This window comes from Polyodon spathula, chromosome 2 (genome assembly GCF_017654505.1).
Source record: "Polyodon spathula isolate WHYD16114869_AA chromosome 2, ASM1765450v1, whole genome shotgun sequence".
NCBI lineage: Eukaryota > Metazoa > Chordata > Actinopteri > Acipenseriformes > Polyodontidae > Polyodon > Polyodon spathula.
In genome coordinates, this window is record NC_054535.1 from 76770907 (window position 1) to 76783614 (window position 12708).

At 34.1% G+C, this 12708-nt stretch overlaps 1 protein-coding gene across 4 annotated transcripts in view; it reads left to right on the forward strand.

Annotated features, from left to right (window-relative positions):
* LOC121300832 (cAMP-specific 3',5'-cyclic phosphodiesterase 4D-like) overlaps positions 1–12708 on the forward strand; it is a 401364-nt gene that overhangs the window by 253871 nt on the left and 134785 nt on the right. The window contains exon 1 of one of the 4 annotated variants that reach the window (XM_041229782.1): positions 6903–6973. The exons of the other annotated variants lie outside the window; for them this stretch is intronic. The gene's annotated coding sequence lies outside the window, so the exon portion shown is untranslated. Of the gene's footprint in view, positions 1–6902; positions 6974–12708 lie in introns of those variants that run through there. 4 annotated transcript variants of the gene reach the window in all.

Genomic DNA, 12708 nt, shown 5'->3' on the forward strand with positions numbered 1-12708 from the left:
TTTTTTGTGTAATTATCATTATACTTGTAATTACTGCTGCATAATTGCAACTGTAATTGTAATTGAAAAAAACAGCATTGTAATTGCAGTTTCAGCAAACAATTCCGCAGTAATTGTTTTGTAATTGCATGACCATTGTGTTTATTGCTATACTAAATGTAATAAAATGTTAATATTGAGAGCAATACTGGAATACAAATGTGTGTTTGTATGGACTGTGATTGTTATAGCTGCACAAAAAGAAACAAGGAATTCCTGTGTTCTTTCTTGCTTGTTTGTAAAGGTGAAAAAAGTAAATGAAGGAAGCAATGGGTTAGAGTTTTTATTCAAATCATTCCACCGATCTGTCGGTTAAGAGAAGCTCTTGTTTTTCTGGCTAAACAAATAGTTTTGTTTTATTTTCAGCTTGGGTTTTTATTTGGTTTTCTATTGTTTATTTGCTGTTTACCAAAGAAAACTCATAGTGCTGCTTGCCTTTTTTAATCCCTATGCCCCCCCCCCCCCCCCCCCACACACACACACACACATATATATATATATATATATATGTGTGTGTGTGTGTATGTGTGTGTGTGTTTATATCAAACATCTGACCCTTTGTAAACATCATGAGACATCTCAGAACCAAAAGTCACAGGTGACAGTATTTTTGTGCAATATGTTTCCAGTTTACCCATGCTTTTCCCATATTATGCATTTACCATATCTTACCCTGGTTTGTTAATATTCTTTATACCTCACTATTTACAATGTTTACCTGTGCTTTATCATTCTTTCACTATACTTTATTACTTTTTGTTATGCTGTTACTATGGGAAACTTGTCTAAGGGATATTACAGGGGACGAACCAATCAAAGCTATGGAGTTTACAGATGACATACGTATAAATTTATTCATTTTGATTTTCTTGTCCTATCCATTTTTCTGTCAATACCCAGTACCTGAGTCACCAAATAACTGCAATAAGTAAATGATACAGCATCGATATAGGGACTCAACAGGAAAAATCTGCAGGTCGTCTGTGGCTCCAGATCACTCTCTCCATGAGATGCTCCTGGAATATCTTCTGTTATATTATTTCCTTAACCCAATCATATACATTGTTAAAGTAACTACCAGTTTCCCTTTCACTAAACTTAGACAATAAAATATAAATATTTTCATTTATTCACCTGTGTTGTTAATCAATGAAACCCTTGTTAGGCTGGAAATAAATCTTAACCTTAAACTCAGTTCACACACAAATGGAATTTTAATTAAAAACATACCCTGCTGTATTCATAAATGGTGTTTACATTTAGATGTGACAAAGAGTTTCACATGTTCAGATTGAAGTTATGTGTGTCTAACCAAAAGGGCTTTCAACGAAACTGTAATCAGTATCCATAAACCGACTCAAACACCCATTTAGATAAGCGTGTCTCATTGTGAGATACTGTAGCTATGTTGAAGCAGATACAAGTGGCTATGCTTGCAGTCAAGTGCAATCAATTGCACATTGGTGGATTAGCTAGTGGTGTAAAGGGTTGTCCCCACCCTCATCAGTTTGATTGATATGGCTGAAATGCAGGAGTGAAATGTAAAATGTGAGAATGAATAAGGCTATGGAGTATACAGTGTGCCAAAATTGAAAATAAATACATCAATAAATATACAGAAGAATAAATACATGTGAATGTGTTTATTTATTTCTGCACTTAGCTATGCTTTGGTTTTATTATGATTTACATTTATTTTAAATTATAATACCCCCATTTGTGTCCCCTGCCTAAAATAAGTGTTTGTCATGTGAATTTTGTTATTGAGGGAGAATTATGATTGTTAATGTACAGAGCAGCATATTTTGCACTTCTGGTTATTTGTAAGACCCATTAGCTATTTTGTATATTTTACTTAATATATTGTATATTTACTTAATATACTATTCAATTGAAAAAAGAGAAAAGTAAAATAGAAAGACTATTTGTTTTAGCTGTGCGTAAATGGGACAGAAGGAGCTGTACAGCCCTCACCTTGTTTAAGAAATTGTACTTCGGCTAGCCATGTGTACAGTTTAGAACAGCGTGTGTAGAGATAAACATATTTTATGAAAACTTGACTAGAAATAGCCACTGGTTGTAAGCGAAGCAAAAAACATTTGAGTTTGACGCATCAAAATCTCAACCCGGTCATGAACCCTGTTCTGTACAGTGGAAGTCCAGAACACTAGGTCTTAAGTTAAATGTTACTGAAGTTCAAGTGGGTCTGTTGCTTCTCTGTCTTATTCCACGTTATACACAGCAACCGATGTAAATAAGTTTGTTATGTTATTCTGTGACACTGCGCATCTCCCCCATCAAAAAAAAAAAAAAAAAAAAGATTTATTTTATGTATTCTATTTATGAGCCATGGTAATAAGGTGTAATGTAATCCTGGGTCAATGTCTTGATATGTTATTAAAATTCAGATCTTAATGTTTTATTAGTATTTCTATAAATAGAATCTGGTTGATGGGTTAAAGTTTTGAAAGGATAAAAACCTTTTGGAATCACCTTTAGGAATCATTTTCTTAATAGAATTCATACTTTGCTTGGCCCTTCCCAGGTGTAATCTTATGAAAAAGAGATCAATAAACTATTAGATTTTGTATTAAGCTTCAGAGATGGATGGAAATATTGAACCCAATGGTCTGGAGAAAAGTATGAAGAAAGACTGAAACATTGAAAGCGGTAATACTGGATCAATTCATACTGCGTCCTCTTACCAGTAGTCTCGTCAAAAATATGTAATAATTATTATTATTAACATCACTTTTGGAATCAAACCTATTGTTCTCAAAATACACTAATGCACATTATAGGACTGATTAATGAGATTTGGGGGCATGAATACTCATTCATACCTGCTAAAATAGACCTGAAGAATGCAACCAATGAAATAGTCACAACATTATTAAGACAGTATGCAAATTAAAAGAGGCAAGGAATGAACTAGTGTGCCAGGTGTGCATCACAATTTTTGTTTGGATGCTTTTTCACAGAGGTACTATATATCCATTAAAGTGCGCTCATGGCACATCAATAACCGTTATGTATGAGAAAAAATCCTTCAATGTCCTTTCACAGTGGATAGTGGGTCTAGGCTGGATATGACTGCTATTGAATAGCCTAACATGGTTGCTTAAAGAAGACTTGTGATGGCATTGCATCTAAGTGTTTCACTCCCCAATAATGTCAACCACCCAGATAATGAGTGTCAAAAAAGAGAGGCTTTATTAATTTTGCAGTTAACCAAGAACTAGAAACATTGTCCTTTAAAAAAAAAAAACAAACAAAAAAAAACACTTGAACTTCTAAATCAATAAAGCAATAAAGCTTTTAACCTTTTTTTTTACAAAATAGATGGGAGTCTAAGAAAACTGACCCCGAGTCCCAAACATGTATTGACACATTTTATTGAGCAGATAACTGTGAGCAAAGAGTGCACTGTCTTTGAATGGAATGATTTTGGGATCAATATAACAACACTGGTGAAGAGGACTGAATAGCATAATTAGTCAGATTTAACATTAAATTGGAAGTGACATACATATAATTGAACTACATTATTTCTCATTAGTTACATTAAAACAGTTGCGAAAATGTTTTTTTTTCTAATGTCATTGAGTTAACAAGCATTGGTAATGTACCAATAATAATGTGTTTTTTTTTTTTTTTTTTATAAAAGAAGTGTTACACCAAACCCACGACTTTGTCATGATAACTTTTAAGTGGGCATGATTGGTAAATTAAGATCAGGAACCCTAATCCTAACCCTAGTTTAATAACCTTGGTTCTGGATCTAAATGCTGACTGTTTAAACCATGCAATTAAAGCCCTCCGAGTTTAAACCTTTTTTTTTTTTTTTTTACATACTTTACAGCAAATGTAATCCGTTCGAGATGTTGGATTCCATACCCTTGGTCCAGACATTAACTGATCCAACTTTCATGATTTCTACAACAAGTGATTTAATTTAAGTTTAAACAAGCTTTCTTTTCCATACACAAACATGATACTATATGAACATAGCTGGAGTGCTGTGTTTGGGGCTCGTCAAAGAACATTCCTCTATATATTATTGTTTTGTTAACATGTTTTTTTTTTTTCATAGTGTAAAAAAAAAAAAACTAAAACAAAAAAACCCTAGGGGTTTTGAAGTGAAATATTACTCTTCCAGGTTTGCAGCAAACAGAGAAAGGCAACTGAACTTCTAATTGTAAATGCACACACTCTTCATTTAATTGTCTTTAGTAAAATACTGTTTATGTATACAGTTATTATGTGCAACGGTGTTAAACAGTTTTGTAAAGAGGAAATACAAAGTGTACTTTAACTCGCTACAAGAAATAAGTAACAACTGGTGGGTGTAGGTTGCAGATAATCAGAAAACATTTGTGCAATACAGTGCAGTATACGTTTGCTAGTGGCCAAATAAGGGCCTGTGTTTACTGTAGAATTAAAAAGGATTTCAATTGTTTGTAAACTGAATCATCTGTAGTGAGGTCGCCATGGAGATATGACATCTGAGGTCACGCACTTTAGTTTAGGAGCTGTGTGGGTGCATACAAGTTCAGAGTCAGCTTAGTGTCCATTACAAGTGTAAACAGTGGCCCAAGTGATAAGCATCTTTTAATCTGTGTCTAGGGTGGCACAGGTCAGAGTTGTAAGTGGAATGCATTACTAGAGTAGGGAGTCAGTAGCTACACACTTTGTCTTCATTTTCTTTGGAAAGCCAGGATAATAATTAGTTTAGCTAGATAAAGAAGTTAATGTACAAAGCAGACACGCAAAAAAATAAACATAATTCAGTGCTTGGCTGGAAGGGGAGAATATATTAGGAATGAATCCCTCTGTGGTCCTTGTTAAGAATAAGTTCTTTGTGAACTTCCAAAGGCTGTGGTTTTATTAGCTTTCGTTATAATTTCTTCCAATAATGACCTTACATGGTTTTACGTCACATTGGGCACAATGCACAGTAATATAACTAGATCTAATGAAAACAGGCCTTTTCTGTTTAACAAGAGATTACTATGTTCTACTCCAAACAGTCATTGTCATTAAATCCTGAAGGGAGTCATGAGATGAGTTGAAAAAAAAGAAACATTTCATAGAGATAGTACAATATCTATAGATTACTAAAGCAATAACTTTTCAAGAAGTATGCATTACTTCTTGGTGAAACAATTCACACATGCAGAAAAAAATCCTTTGCTGACTTGCAGTTAAATCCAATGTGGAGTGTCAAAGCATTTTGGATTATAAAAAGTAAAAAGGGATCCGGGTAGTGTGATGGTATTCTAGGTTAATGGTTATATATATACACACACACACACACATATGGATGGAGGTTATATTTGCATCGTGATCCATTTGAAAAAAAGCATAATACTGCAGTAGTAATATCAAAATGGCATGTTTGTCTAGAACATTATACTTGACCTTTGACCCATATTTGACTCCTGTACACCCAGACCACGTTCAAACAAAATGTCTCATTTTAAGTCACTCGACAACACCCACAATTCGTGGTTTTTAGGTACTTTTAACAAAGCTGTCTCTGTGAAGACTTACAATCATCCTCCAGCAATGGCAGCACCAACCAAGCGAACCAGATAAATAATCTTCAACTCTGACAGAGTCTAAAAAATACAATAAAAAGCATACCCCATAGAAACACCTTTTCCTTAAAAAATACTTTATTTTCTGCAGTTCAATATCTTCCCAGTTTAATTCTCCATTACTGAAGTATCAAAAAGATCATTATATTTAAGATTCTTTAACATTGACTTAATTTACGTTATTATTCATTAAATGAACTTGCAACACCCATTTATTGTCTCTTTTTATCACAGATAATATCCATGAATTCTAAAAAAAAAAATAATAGATGGGCTTCAGTGAGTTAAAGGAAAATAATTCCATCTTGGATTTCTGAGGCAGTTTATAATATGCACATATACTCGACTTACCAGGCTCTTAGTTTATGACGCATAACGTTACATAAACCCTAGATGGAATTATTTTCCTGTAACTCACTGAAGCCCATCTATCATTCTCTCTCTCTCTCTCTCTCTCTCTCTCTCTCTCTCTATATATATATATATATATATATATATATATATATATATATATATATATATATATATATATATATATATAGAATGAATAATAAATAACAGGATAAAGTATTTACACTGATTTTACTCTTACAGGTATCCCTATCATGTTTTGTGTAATTGCTCTTATTTGAGTCGTTCTCACCTATTATCATACTCACTACGTGCACTTTACTCGTATAAGCAAAGCATATTCGTTTATAAAAATTAAATGTAATTATTTACGAGTATTACATTAATTTGATCAATTTTGATATGTTCTATTGATTGCTATACTTTTTAACTGCTGTTATCTGAAATGTGATATCTTTTGTTTTTGTGAATGCTGTTATCTGTAATGTGATACTTTGTACTGTGATTTTTTTTAACAACTGTAAGTCAGTCTGGATAAGGGCTGTCTGCTAATAAATAAATAGGAATAATAATAATAATAATAATAATAATAATAATAATAATAATAATAATGTATCTTAAAGAAACACATTTTTGCATGTACATACATATTATCATAAACGAGGCATTTGTTGCAGTAAAGCGATCAATTAGCAGTGTATGTATGTATATACTGAATGTTGTATGTAAATACTGTACAAAACATTTGTTTGCATGACACTTGTCCAAAGTATAGATGCTTATTAAAGATTATAAGGGAGGATATTCAAAGACAGCATGATATATGTCAACATACATTACTGATGTCCTTTTATTGCAAATGTTCCCTGTTTTAATATCTGGTTTCTTTTCTTTTCTAGGTAAGTACTTTCTTCAAGTTCTTGTTTAAAAGGAAATGAAGAAATTATATGGAAATTAGCAAAAGAAACTTCAGAAGTAGTTAGGTAAGAGTTTGAAAATACAGTATGTTCAGTTTAAATGTCAGAGGCACAATAAACAAATGGCTCATCAAATCAGCGGGCATTTCACATGCAGAAATTGCCATGATTAAATCTGCTCAGGGTTCTGTGAATGTTTCAAAAGCAGGAGGGTGTTTACTGGGCTGAAAATGAATGTACAGATGGAAGCTAAGCTGTCTTGTCCTCAGAGAAGAGCTCCAGAAAGGTCACTACTAAATCAATGAAAGATTGAGAGTTGACATAAAATGTACCAGCATTTTCTTACAAGTGATCATGCTGCTAGGACACTTTTAAAGGGGTAATAATAACGAGCACTTTGAAAAGATGTTTACATTAAAGAAACCTGAAAATATGCTAGAATTAAAATATATTTTGATGTGTCTAAAAACAAAATAGTTTCTACAGAACTATAATGCTTTCAGAGGTACAATGTAAACGCCTCATGAACCCAGTGTATATAATTTTTGTGACTAAAGAAATACATTCATTAAATAATAATTACATTTAGCGTCAAATTAACATTGTGGTTAGTTATTTAGTTTTTACAATATATCAGTACAATTCTGTGCGAATTGTTTTGTAGATGGCAAGGGTTGTTGTTTTGTTGCCAGATATTTAGGGTGTGCAAAAAATATTATGGCTGTATTTATTGCTGTTGATATGTTTTTATTTACGTTGTTTCTACTGGGATTTTCTCTGATTTTATATACATTTTTCACGCAGTGGCTTCAGTAAGGTTCTTAAGAGGCTGTTAACATCATTTTCTGCACACTCTTAGAAACAATTGTATCTAAAGCAAAAACACTAGAGTTTGCATGAAAAGACTGCCAGCAGAAATAATATTATCGGCATTAAAAAAAAAGTTATATTTCTTGGTCTACCCACAATACAAATGAAAAATAATTGATATTGAATTAAAACTGTGGGGGAGTCTACTAAATTCTTGCAATTCCAAACCTACTGCTTTCATACAGCACACTCTAAGCTTGGCCTCAACATTTTTAGAAAAAAAGCAATATAAAAGCTTATTTACTGAAACCTTGGGATCACAATACTGGTGCTTAAAAGAAACACTGTGAAGCTGTGTGGTGAAGGGAAATTGAAGTGCCTGTGTTGTTTCTTTTGAAAATGAAAGCAAGAGATTCTAATAAAAACTGCCTCCTCCATAGTTCTTTTAATAGTGTGTCCGTATTAAAAGCCTCAGTGGGCCCATTGGGCTTGCTGAATTGCCTATTAGACGTCACTTTATTCCTTTGAGACGGATCATTGCAAGGTAAGCTTCTGCACACTCTGTAAAATTGATGGTAAATGAATCAAGGATGCACTTTAGCATACCCACAAATTACATCACATCAGGAAATTAAGTTTGTGCACATTCTGCTCATCTGCATGCCTTATGTGAATCTGGACACCACTTCACCACAAACAAAACTTAAAATAACAAAGGTTAATGAGTCCTTCCCACACTACCAAAAGGGGAGGTCGCATTACAATTAGATTTACAGATCTTACTTGAATTTTCTCCTTTGTTAACCATGCACTTTTTTTCTATCTTGGCACGCCCCTGATATTGTCACTTTGTGAAAATAAGTAAGTACTGCCACGAAGGAGTCCCGCTTCGCTGCCATGCTACTGGGAAATGACGCTGTAGTACAGCCCAGAGTTCACCTCTAAATATGTGCATAATACAATCTTTACTCCAAACCAGAAATCAATGAAAGGACCTTAAACCATTTCAAAGCCCCAGCAATTTTGAGATGGAAATATAGTGGCTCGCCCCTTAGGGTATAATAACCCCTTAAAAAAACATTAGCTCCCTACATAGCTGCAGCAAAAACAATCTCATAAACCTGCATTACAACATTCAGAACATGCAGATAGCTACAATGATTACAGGCAAGCAAAACACATACGAAATCTGACCTTTGCACCGCTACAGTGAAGTTAGTCACTGACGATAAACAGGCACGTTAATGCTCAGCACCAGACAGTCCCATTAAATGCATACTCGTTTTTACTAACATGAAAATATGGAAATACAGTTGGGAAGAATTAATTAAACATTGGCTTCTGATTGAACTTCGTCCTTCATAGAGTTTGTATTTGTTACATGTTGGGTTAATTCAGTTCATCTGAATGCTGGCAGGTGTAAATATTGCCATGATATAAATAACAAAAAAAGAACTAACCTTAGCATTATGCTTCCTGTAAAGAACTGGTAACATGGCCAACAACATCAGTTCTCTTTTTCACAGTGGTTAAAAATAAGTTGGTAATGACAGGGTTCTCCCCAGGAATTCTGTATAGCAGGATGGCAGAACATAATACGACAAAGAATTTGAATAATGTGTTGGCTTTCATTGACTGTATCTGGTTGCGCTTTTTTATATTCTACATTGTCTTTTTCATTACTGTTTTTTTATTTTGGTAAATCACTGTTTATTTAGGCAATCCACAAACTGGAGAAAGATAATGTAAGGTAACTGTTTCACTTCACATTAAACTTATTGCTACATTTAAATTGTTTTCGTTATGTTAAGTTTTCAGGGCATTTTGTTAATGCATGTCTATTTATTTTTGTTTTTTGCTATTCTACATTTTTTGAATGCAACTGTTCTACTGTTCAATACATGCACATATTTCGTCACCATCATAACTGTTTAATGAAACTGGAATGTAATAACCCAGCACCTCCGCACTTAAGCATTTGTATGTCAGCTGACATGTGTTCAGTTGATATCGCATCACACCTTTCTTCTTAAAGGTATACAGCCTCTATAAATGAACCCCTAATATCTCTCACAAGCACCTGGGCACATATTGTTATGATATTACAACAAAAGAAATATGGTTTATTTTTTATATAGCTGTTATGTACTATATAATCGCCTTACAGTACAATAATACGACAAAAAATTTACTAATAATATCCAAAAATAGTCTTAATATTTTTTTTAATAAAGTAGCAGGTGCAAATATAGTATTAGGCTGTGGATTGTGCCGATTGTAGGTTTATTTTGACCCCCTGCATTCATTGTCACTATTTTTGCTTTGAAAATAATTGGTTATTTTTTTAGCATTCATTTTTAATGTTTTAGCTTCTCAAAGTGTTTAACACAGAAATCCCGCCCCCTCAACTCTTTGATTGGTTAAATGGTAATGATTGGCTACACAGCTGTCATGGTTCCAAGATTTTTTTTTCACCCAGTAACACACAACTGATCTAGTCTGCTAGAAGCACAATCAATCCTTATTGTTAAAGGCACAGTAGCATCTGCAAGACGGGCGGATCAGGTTTTTAGAGCCGGGCGGCGACAGCCACTTTGCCGGGCGGCCTGCCCGCCTGAAAAGGCTTGGGGAGAACCCAGAATGAAATTAGAGATTTACATCTCCAGTGGTCATTATTCAAACCACCCCACTACACAAACTCAGACTTTTCAGGAGCAAATAGTGAGTAAGCTTGATAACTAATGATCTAAGCAGAAACCATGATCGAGGATGATAAATGATTTGATATTATTCAGTTAAGAAATTTAATTGTATTTAAATGTTGATGATATCCCTGTAATGAGAGTATGGTATAGCAAATAGAAAGCTAAGCTAATACTGTAGAATGAGCATTAGCGGAAAGTCCTGATAGGTCGAGAAGCTGAAAGACACAGGAAGTGTGTGAGGGAAATTGAGCAATAACCTCTTAACAGGAACTGTCATACAAGGTATATGCATTTCCAATTGCTAACACACGTGGCATATTGGAGGATTTAAGGCTTTCAATATATTCTTGAAAGGACAATGTGATTTTCTTTCTAAATATTTCCATATGATAGCAGAAAATTATTTTTGAAAATTTTTGTGTAAAAAAAAAAAAAAAAAGGATTTCAGTATAAAAATGTGTTAAATTAAATAGCTTAAAGGGATGAAAACTAAAGACCAATAGTGGACTATTAAGACACATTTTAAGATCACTGCCTTAATAGAGATTTAATTCTGAGGTTGAAATGTATGGTAGTTAATCAGATAGAGGAAGCACAGAATCTTTCCAGTTGATTCTGACGTTTCTGTTCACTGGAGTACAGCATTCTCAATTTCCAATGACTGTGTTATGTATAGACGGGCTTGGCATCACTAATGAACCTTGAGTTGAGTGGAGACTTTTGCAATATGAAAAGATTTTATTTTGGGTTATACTTTATGTGTTTTCCAAGAATCAAACCTAAGGCAACAGCAGATTAAGTTTACATTGTTCTTCCTCTGGTTTATAGTGTCATTCTGAACTGGTACAGAAACCAGTGTCATAGTTAAATAAAAAGGGGTGTTTTCAAAGTATAGGAAGCAGATAAAACATCTATTCTAGTGCAGTATTCATAAAGAACTGGGGCCATATTTTCAAAGCATTTCCTCCAGTCTTTAATGAACTGCTATTTTTTGAAAGAGGTTAAAAGCCTGCTAATTTTACAAAAGTAGGACCAAATAATAAAGTAATGCTACCCAAGTTCTTGCAAGCACTATCACGGTGTTTGTTTTTCATTTCATAACAATGACACCATTTTTTTTCTCCTTTTAAAAAACAGGAGTTGATTACAGGAGCAAACACTTTGGAAGTGTGGCCCATACAGTACAAACGTAATGCATTTAACGGCATGTCTATGTCTTATAAATTCACCCTGTCGGGCTACATTTGTACTCTAAATCATAGAATTATTAATTTAAAGCCCAAATAAAAGACTTGCAACAGGGTGTCAGTAAATTCTAAATCACATTCATTCAGCTAAAACTACCGTAGTCATGAAGAGAGATGCAAAGTAGTAGTTTTTTGTTGGATGTTTTCAAACCTGTCAGCTTATTCCATTCCTTTGGAATGTACCTCCCTTTTGGGGTAGAAGGGTTAAAATACTTCAGCTGTTAAGTGTTGTGCTGGTAGATTCTTCCATTACTGTCACAGTAATGCACTCATAGTTTGAATACTGTACACCTCCTTCCATGTATATGCATGAGATGAACGCTTTGGATTAATTCATTATGCAGGGATTCTCCATCATCTCAGTCAAAGACAGCTTTTAGACGTTTTGTGAGGGCAGCAGTGTGTTGGTATCACACTCACTGCATGTGATTCAGCAGCTTTGCCCTCAGCTGTTATGTGAGTCAATGAAAAGATTTACAGGGATTACAGTTGCATCATGGAGTCTTACACCCCACTTAATAAGTAAGCCTATTTATTACTGCACATAGCTCCTTACGTTTGGGCGTCCCGTGCCTCTTGCATGTACCCCTTTATAAAGACTCCACGTACAACTCCTGCTGTCGTTTCCTAATCATTACCCTCGACCCAAAATGTGACAAAGCACCCAAAGACGTGCTGTGTGCTGACATCAAAGAAATGTGAAGCCTGTGACAGTAACAAACTTGCCCACTTTGATCCAGGGAATTTAATAGTTATGTCCTCTACAAACAAGCTATTTACAGATCATGTGTTACTCATTTTATGTAAGTGTGTCTGACTGTTATTCTTGCAGAACAAAACAACCTTGACTTGCATAAAGAAAGAAAAACGTTGAGTGAAATAACTTGCATAATTGACAAACCCAGGACTGGAAGACCCAAAAAGCTGTCTAACGAGGACGAGCAATAATTGAAGATAATATCATTAAGGAATAGAAACAAGACAAGCGTTTAATTGACAACAGAACTGCCAGAAAGCACAGGTGTCATTGTCCATCAAA